At 46.0% G+C, this 9,315-nt stretch overlaps 1 pseudogene; it reads right to left on the reverse strand.

Moving 5' to 3' along the window:
• Positions 1 to 5,090: 5,090 nt before the first annotated feature.
• On the reverse strand, positions 5,091 to 7,396 carry LOC137319830 (probable G-protein coupled receptor 139; annotated as a pseudogene).
• Between the last annotated feature and the right edge of the window lie 1,919 nt (positions 7,397 to 9,315).

A 9,315-nucleotide genomic window follows, 5' to 3' on the forward strand; every position in this document is an offset into this window, starting at 1 on the left:
GTGTCAAGCTGATTTCAGACGAGAATAAGTACTGGGAAACTATGCTCAATTTAGGTTTGGGTGTTGAAGAAAAAAGTTTCAGGCCTCTTGCTCCCCCATCAAAATAATACCGTTTAGATTAGGTGTTGGAGCAACTTCCTTGCTTTTGTATCAATAAAGCCCAGTGTCCCATTTTATTTTTAACAGTCTTCTCAACTTGTCCTTCCAACTTCAAAGATTTGTGTACATTCACCTCGAGGACCCTCTGTTCCTGCACCACCTTTAAAATTGTCCCATTTTGTTGATTTTGCCTCTCCTCTTTCTCCCGACCAAAATGCATCACGTCACACATCACTGTGTTAAATTTCATCTGCCATCTGTCTGCCCATTTTACCACATTGTTTACTACATTTCCAAGATTCGTATCATCTGCAATCTTTGAACAAATTCGGATAATAGAAGTGCATGGGATTTATGGGACGTTGTAACTTGAGTACATATTTGGCTAAGGGACAAGGTGCAGAGAGTAGCGGTGAACGGATATTGTTCTGACTGGAGAGAAGCAGTGGGGTCCCCCAAGCATCGATATTAGGAAAATTGCTTTTCTTGTTATCTTGAAATAATCTGCACTTGAGTTTCAGTAGCACAATTTGGAAGTTTGCGTGTAATGCAAAACTTGGTAACGTCGTAAAGAGTGAGGAAGATAGTAGCAGACATCAGGAGGACACTAGACAGATTGGTGAAATGGGCAGGCTTATGGCAGATGTGATTTAAAAATTGAGAATTGATGCACTTTGGGAGGAACAACATGGAGACGCAGTATAATCTAAATGGAACAATTTTTTTTTTGGGGGGGAGCAAGAGCAGAGCGACCTGTGGAGGTGGCATCTTCACAAATCTTTGAAGGTGGGAGGGCAAGTTAATCTCCGGGACCTGATGAAATATATCCCAAGACGTTATGGGAGGTTGGGGAGGAAATTGCGGGTCCCCTAGCAGAGATATTTGAATCATCGACAGCTGCAGGTGAGGTGCCTGAAGATTGGAGGGTAGCAAATGTTGTGCCTTTGTTTAAGAAGGGCGGCAGGGAAAAGCCTGGGAACTACAAACCGGTGAGCCTGACATCTGTAGTGGGCAAGTTGTTGGAGGGCATTCTGAGAGACAGTATCTACAGGCATTTGGAGAGGCAGGGACTGATTAAGAACAGTCAGCACGGTTTTGTGAGAGGAAAATCATGTCTCACGAATTTGATTGAGTTTTTTGAAGGGGTAACCAAGAAGATAGATGAGGGCTGTGCAGCAGATTTGGTCTACATGAACTTTGGCAAAGGCTTTGACAAGGTACCGCATGGTATGTTGTTACATGAGGTTAAATCTCACGGGATCCAAGGTGAGGTAGCAAATTGGATACAAAATTGGATTGACGACAGGAGACAGAGTGTGGTTGTGGAGGGTTGTTTTTCGGACTGGAGGCCTGTGACCAGCGGTGTGCCTCAGGGATCGGTGCTGGGTCCGTTGTTATTTGTTATTTATATTAATGATTTGGATGAGAATTTAGGAGGCATGGTTAGTAAGTTTGCAGATGACACCAAGATTGGTGGCATTGTGGACAGTGAAGAAGGTTATCTAGGATTGCAACGGGATCTTGATAAATTGGGCCACTGGGCCGATGAATGGCAGATGGAGTTTAATTTCGATAAATGTGAGGTGATGCATTTTGGTAGATCGAATCGGACCAGGACCTACTCCGTTAATGGTAGGGCGTTGGGGAGAGTTATAGAACAAAGAGATCTAGGAGTACAGGTTCATAGCTCCTTTAAAGTGGAGTCACAGGTGGATAGGGTGGTGAAGAAGGCATTCAGCATGCTTGGTTTCATTGGTCAGAACATTGAATACAGGAGTTGGGACGTCTTGTTGAAGTGTACAAGACATTAGTTATGCCAACCTTGGAATACTGTGTACAGTTCTGGTCACCCTATTATAGAAAGTATATTATTAAACTAGAAAGAGTGCAGAAAAGATTTACTAGAATGCTCCCGGGACTTGATGGTTTGACTTATAGGGAGAGGTTGGATAGACTGAGACTTTTTTCCCTGGAGAGTAGGAGGTTTAGGGGTGATCTTATAGAAGTCTATAAAATAATGAGGGGCATAGATAAGGTAGATAGTCAAAATCTTTTCCCAAAGGTAGGGGAGTCTATAACGAGGGGGCATAGATTTAAGGTGAGAGGGGAGAGATACAAAAGGGTCCAGAGGGGCAATTTTTTCACTCAAAGGGTGGTGATGTCTGGAACGAGCTGCCAGAGGCAGTAGTAGAGGCGGGTACAATTTTGTCTTTTAAAAAGCATTTGGACAGTTACATGGGTAAGATGGATATCGAGGGATATGGGCCAAGTGCAGGCAATTGGGACTCGCTTCGTGGTATAAACTGGGCGACATGGACATGTTGGGCAGAAGGGCCTGTTTCCATGTTGTAAACTTCAATGATTCTATGATTCTATAAGTTGATAAGGCAGTTCAGAAAGCGTATGGGATTCTTGGCTTTGTAAATCGAATCATCGAGTCGAAAAACAAGGAAGTCCTACTCAACCTTTATAAATCAATGGTTTGATCTCAGCTGGAGTATTGTCTACAGTCCTGGGCACCTCACTTTAGTAAGGATGTCAAAGCCTTGGAGGGAGTACAGAGGAGATTTACCAGGATGGCACCAGGAATGAGGGAACTACAGTTATGTGGAGAGATTGGAGAAGCTCGGATTGTTCTCCTCGGAGCAGAGAATGTTCAAGGGGAGACCGAGCAAAGGCATTCTAAGTAATGAGGGACCTTAATCGAGCAAGTGGGGAGATGTTGCTTCCTCTGGCAAGTGGGTCAGTAACAGAAGGTCAGAGATTTCAAATAATTGGCAAAAAAACTAGAGGGGAAATTAGGAGATTTTTTTCCCCAGCTGAAAGGGATGTTTGAAAATGCAATTGGGCATGCCGTTGAAGCCGACGAAATTGCTGGGTTCGGGTTGTGGGATGAAATTGGACAGCTCTTTCAATGCGCAGGCACAAGCACAACGGGCCGAATGGTCTGCATATCTGCAGTTGTAGTTTAAAATTCCATTCTTCTGTGATCTACAATCTAGCGATCAACGCTACACCATGTCCCATTTTGACACAAGTCGCCAGCACCAAGAGGACAAGGGTTTCCTCTAACTCCCGCTCCATTAACACACTGATCACGGACACCTGCAGCCGCGGGGTCTCCTCCACCTCCGCCCCATTAAAACATTGATCGCCTAGAAATCCAGTCCCGGGATTTCCTCTACCTCAAGCCCCATTAACACACTGAACACCGACACCTACAGTCGTACGATCTCCAGTACCTCCCACACTGATCATCGGGAACTACAGTCCCGGGTTCACCTCTACCTCCCGTCCCATTAACACACTGATCACCGACACTTACATTACGGGATCTCCTCTACCTCCCGTCCCATTAACACACTGATCACCGACACCTACAGTTGGGTGATCTCCTCCACCTCCAGCTCAAATAACACACTGATCACCGACACTTACATTACGGGATCTCCTCTACCTCCCTCCACATTAACACACTGATCACCGACACCTAAGTCGTGGGATCTCCTCCACCTCCCGCCCCATTAACAAACTGATCACCGGGAATTACAGTCCTCGGATCTCCTCCACCTCCCGCCCCATTAACACACTGATCACCGACACCTACATTTCTGGGATCTCCTCTACCTCCAGCCCCATTAACATACTGATCGCCGTCACATACAGTCCCGGGATCTCCTCTATCTCCCGCCCCATTAACACACTGATCACCGACACCTACAATCCTGGGATCTCCTCTACCTCCCGCCCCATTAACAAACTGGTCACGGGGACCTAGAGTCCCGGGTTCTCCTCTACATCCCGCCCCAAATACACACGGATCACCGACACCTACAGTCCTGGGATCTCCTCTGCCACCCGCCCCATTAACCAAATGATCACCGAAAACTACAGTCCCGGGGTCTCCTCTAACTCCCACGGCATTAACAACTGATCAACGACACCTCCAGTCCTGGGATCTCCTCTACTCCCCTCCCAATTAACACAGTGATGACTGACACCTAGATCCTTGGAACGCATCTACCATCGCCCGAGTAACACACTGATCACCGGCATCTACAGTCCCGGGATTTCCTCCACCTCCCGCCCCATTAACAACGGATCACCGACACCTCCAGTCCTGGGATCTCCTCGACCTCCAGCCTCATTCAAAGACTTATCACCGACACCGACAGTCTTGGGATCTCCTCCACCTTCCGCCCCATTTACACACTGATCACCGACACCTACAGTCCTGGGATCTCCTCCACCTCCCGCCCCATTAACACACTGATCACCGACACCTACATTCCTGGGATCTCCTCCACCTTCCGCCCCATTAACACACTGATCACCGACACCTACATTCCTGGGATCTCCTCCACCTTCCGCCCCATTTACACACTGATCACCGACACCTACATTCCTGGGATCTCCTCCACCTCCCGCCCCATTAACACACTGATCACCGACACCTAAATTCCTGGGATCTCCTCCACCTCCCGCCCCATTAACACACTGATCACCGACACCTACAGTCCTGGGATCTCCTCCACCTCCCGCCCCATTAACACACTGATCACCGACACCTACAGTCCTGGGATCTCCTCCACCTCCCGCCCCATTCACACACTGATCACCGACACCTACAGTCCTGGGATCTCCTCCACCTCCCGCCCCATTTACACACTGATCACCGACACCGACAGTCCTGGGATCTCCTCCACCTTCCGCCCCATTTACACACTGGTCACCGATAGTTTGTACTGCTGTTTACTTAATTACCTTTTAATTGTGCCCATGTGATATAACGTTTGTTGCAAATAGTGACCGCATTTTAATTTACAACCTGTCCTTGCATGTGATACTCACATTGACAAACTCTGTAAAATGAGTCTATCAATAGCCTCAGGTTTTAAACGTTTCAGCGATTCCATAAACACCCAGTGTTTGCAGCACCGCGGCCTGTCGGAATGACACAGATCTCACTCTGCAGTCTTCAGATCTTCGCACTATTTAATGAATTTAACAATTACAGTAAAGGGGTATTTCACCACGTTCTTCAACTGCTCTCTGAATTTAGCCTGGGTCACGGCATAAATACAGGTGTTTTTGCAGCAACTCAGGAGCTGGAGCATAAATCCCAGTTCTTGTACAAGTGGAGGTAGAATTACAGACGTTAGCGCCATAGGCAACAATCATCGATTAATAGAATCCAACATAAACACCACCCATAACACGATAAAGTTTCCTGAGATAACAAACAGTAAAATCATTGATTTCCTGCGACTCTCCATCTCTGGGTCTCTGGGACTCTCCCCACTGCTGTGACTCCGGAGTCTCCTGCGGGCTCTGCTGGCCACTAAAATGTGTCTGACTGTTAAAACATTGAGCAGCAGAATCAGAATAAATGGGACACACGGGTTGAGGATATAATGAAGGAGTTCGATTCCTGCCCATACTGGTGATATTGAAACACCCGTCACTCCAAAACAAAACCAAGGGGTATTGGAAAGCAAATATGGATCTTCGAACATAAAGTACCAGAAAATATTCTTTAAACAGCTCAGCACACTCACTGTTCCCAGAACCACAGCCGCCGTTTTCTCGGTGCAATATTTCGTTTTCAGCTTCTGGCAACAAATGGCCACAAATCGATCAAAGGTGAAAGTTACGGTGAACCAGACAGAACAGTCCGTGACTGCATAAAGCAGGACGGCGTGGATATTACACACGGGAAAGTGGCGTAGAAAAGCGAACATTGAACGATAAACAATGGGAATCTGCCTCAATATCAGATCAGTGATGACGACCAGTAGATCCGCCGCTGCCATGGACACCAGGTAGCGAGTGACACATTTGGAGAGACCGCACTTTCCACGAGACAGGATTGCAATTGTCAATAAATTAACTGAATTGAAGCGAAATAAAGATGGAAATTTTAGATCAAGTTGGGACTCTCTGTAAACAATAATAAAGTTCTTGGAACCACCTATATATAATGGCGCAATCGCTGGATCCCCTGTAATTATTAGTACAGCCTCTGGATCATCCGTAAATATTAGTGCGGTCTCTGGATCCCCTGTAAATATTAGCAGCGTCTCTGGATCCCATGCAAATATTAGTACAGTCTCTGGATCATCTGTGAATATTAATACAGTCTCTGGATCTTCTGTACATATTAGTACCGTCTCTGGATCCTATGTAAATATTAGTACAGTCTCTGGATCCCCTGCAAATATTAGTACAATCTCTGTATCCCCTGTAATTATTAGTACAGTCTCTGGATCCCCTGTAAATATTAGTACTGTCTCTGGATCCCCTGTAAATATTAGTACAGTCTCTGGATCCCCAGTAATTATTAGTACAGTCTCTGGATCCCCTGTAAATAATAGTACAGACTCTGGATGCCCTGAAAATATTAGTACAGTCTCTGGTTCCTCTGTAATTATTGGTACAATCTCTGGATCCCCAGTAAATATTGCTGGAATCTGGATCCCCTGTAAATATTACAACAATCTCTGGATCCCCTGTAAATATTACTACAGTCTCTGGATCCCCTGTATATATTAGTAAAATCTCTGGTTCTCCTCTAAATAATAGTTGCCTTCCTGTATCCTCCTGTAAATATTGGTACCACCTGCGGATCCCCTGTAAATATTAATACAGTCTCTGGATCCCTGTAAATATTATTTCAATCTCTGGATTCCCATGTAAATATTAGTACTGTCTCTGGGTCCCCCTTTAAAACTTAGTACCATCTCTGGTTCGCCTGAAAATATTAGTTGCCTCCCTGTATCCCACTGTAAATATTAAAACCACCTCCAGATCCACAGCAAATATCACTACTGTCTCTGGATCCCCTCTAAATTTTACTATAGTCCCTGGACTCCCTGCATTATTAGTAACATCTCTGGACCACCCTGTAAATTCTGACACACCCCACGGCCCCGTAAAAACAGGCTAATGCGAGTGCTCCCTGAATGTACAAACTCACTCCCAGGGACCCATTGGAAATTAACCCTCACACCGAGAAAACCCCCGTAAATATATTTCCCATCCATGTTTCCCCATCGCTATATTTCCCATCCCACGTTAACCTTTTGATTTTTACGGTGGATATAGAGGCTTAACGGAAACTCGAACAGCGGAGAGTCTGACAAAAGGAATGACAAGAACAGTAATACAGTGGAGCACGGTTTATAGAATTAATAGTTGGATATAGATACTTACCAGGAACACTGACAGCAGCAAGGAGTGGATAGTAAATTAGTTGTATACTCCAAAGCATAAAATATGTCCGCCCCTCCAATGACATTGAACCATAATATACATACAGATATTGAAATATCCAGAATGGACTGTCCCAATCTATTGTTCTAAGATTCCGACCCATTGCTGTAACATTCCAATCTATTGTTCTAAGATTCCGACCCATTGCTGTAACATTCCAATCCATTGTTCTAAGATTCCGACCCATTGCTGTAACATTCCAATCCATTGTTCTATGATTCTGACCCATTGTTGAACATTCCAATCTATTGTTCCCAGGTTCCGATCTATTCTCTCCCACTCTGAGAGCCAATGATCCCTGTTAGTGAGGGAGGTGATCCTCCCACTGACTCTATGGGATAACACATTGAAAGTACTCGCTTATTTATAGCACAGGAAAACATTCCAGTGAGACAATTACGGCCCATGGAGATTGATATTAATTCCAGTCACTGAACAAACAGATTCAGTTAACAACTTTAAACTCAACGAACATGACATGAAAACATATATGTAATCAAATATTACACAGACGGAAAGCCCAAAGCCCAGTATATTATTTCAATAAATGTTTGGAACAACAGAAACTATGAGACCCGTGGTCTGTCAGCATTGAAGCTGGATTATGGATTTTGGCTGCTGGTACGAATGAACTTGTTTATTGAAGCTTCCAATACTTGGATAGATTTGCTACAGAGTATAAAGCGCGGATTGGCTGATCATAAATTGTTGGTGTCATTTACAACAGTGCACTGAACAAAATTCCTGGCAGCAATGGGTGGCCGCCTGGGGCTCCCGCTGGGCAGAGAAGACGACTTGGATCACCCCGATATCCCCACCATCACGGAAGCCAGTCGGCAAATTCGCTTCACTCCACGTGATATCAAGAAACGGCTGAGTGCACTGGATACAGCAAAGGATATGGGCCCCGACAACATCCCAGCTGTAGTGCTGAAGATTTGTGCTCCAGAACTAGCTGAGCCTCCAGCCAAGCTGTTCCAGTCCAGCTACAACACTGGCATCTACCCGACAATGCGGAAAATTGCCCAGGTGTGTCCTGTCCACAAAAAGCAGGACAAATCCAATCCGGCCAATTACGGCCCCATCAGTCTACTCTCAATCATCAGCAAAGTGATGGAAGGTGTCGTCGACAGTGCTATCAAGTGGCACTTACTCACCAATAACCTGCTCACCGATGCTCAGTTTGGGTTCCGCCAGGACCACTCGGCACCAGACCTCATTACAGCCTTGGTCCAAACATGGACAAAAGAGCTGAATTCCAGAGGTGAGGTGAGAGTGACTGCCCTTGACATCAAGGCAACATTTGACCGAGTGTGGCACCAAGGAGCCCTGGTAAAATTGAAGTCAATGGGAATCAGGGGGAAAACTCTCCAGTGGCTGGAGTGATACCTCGCACAAAGGAGGATGGTAGTGGTTGTTGGAGGCCAATAATCTCAGCCCCAGGGCATTGCTGCAGGTGTTCCTCAGGGCAGTGTCCTAGGCCCAACCATCTTCAGCTGCTTCATCAATGACCTTCCCTCCATCATAAGGTCAGAAGTGGGGATGTTCGCTGATGACTGCACAGTTCCATTCGCAACACCTCAAATAATGAAGCAGTCCGAGCCCGCATGCAGCAAGGCCTGGACAACATCCAGGCTTGGGCTGATAAGTGGCAAGTAACATTCGCGCCAGATAAGTGCCAGGCAATGACCACCTCCAACAAGAGAGAGACTAACCACCTCCCCATGACATTCAACGGCATTACCATCGCCGAATTTCCCACCAGCAACATCCTGGGGGTCACCATTGTCCAGAAACTTAACTGGACCAGCCATATAAATACTGTGGCTACGAGAGCAGGTCAGAGGCTGGGTATTCTGCGGCGAGTAACTCACCTCCTGACTCCCCAAAGCCATTCCACCATCTACAAGGCACAAGTCAGGAGTGTGATGGAATACTGTCCAC

The sequence above is a fragment of the Heptranchias perlo genome, unplaced genomic scaffold (genome assembly GCF_035084215.1).
Source record: "Heptranchias perlo isolate sHepPer1 unplaced genomic scaffold, sHepPer1.hap1 HAP1_SCAFFOLD_90, whole genome shotgun sequence".
NCBI classification, from domain to species: Eukaryota; Metazoa; Chordata; class Chondrichthyes; order Hexanchiformes; family Hexanchidae; genus Heptranchias; species Heptranchias perlo.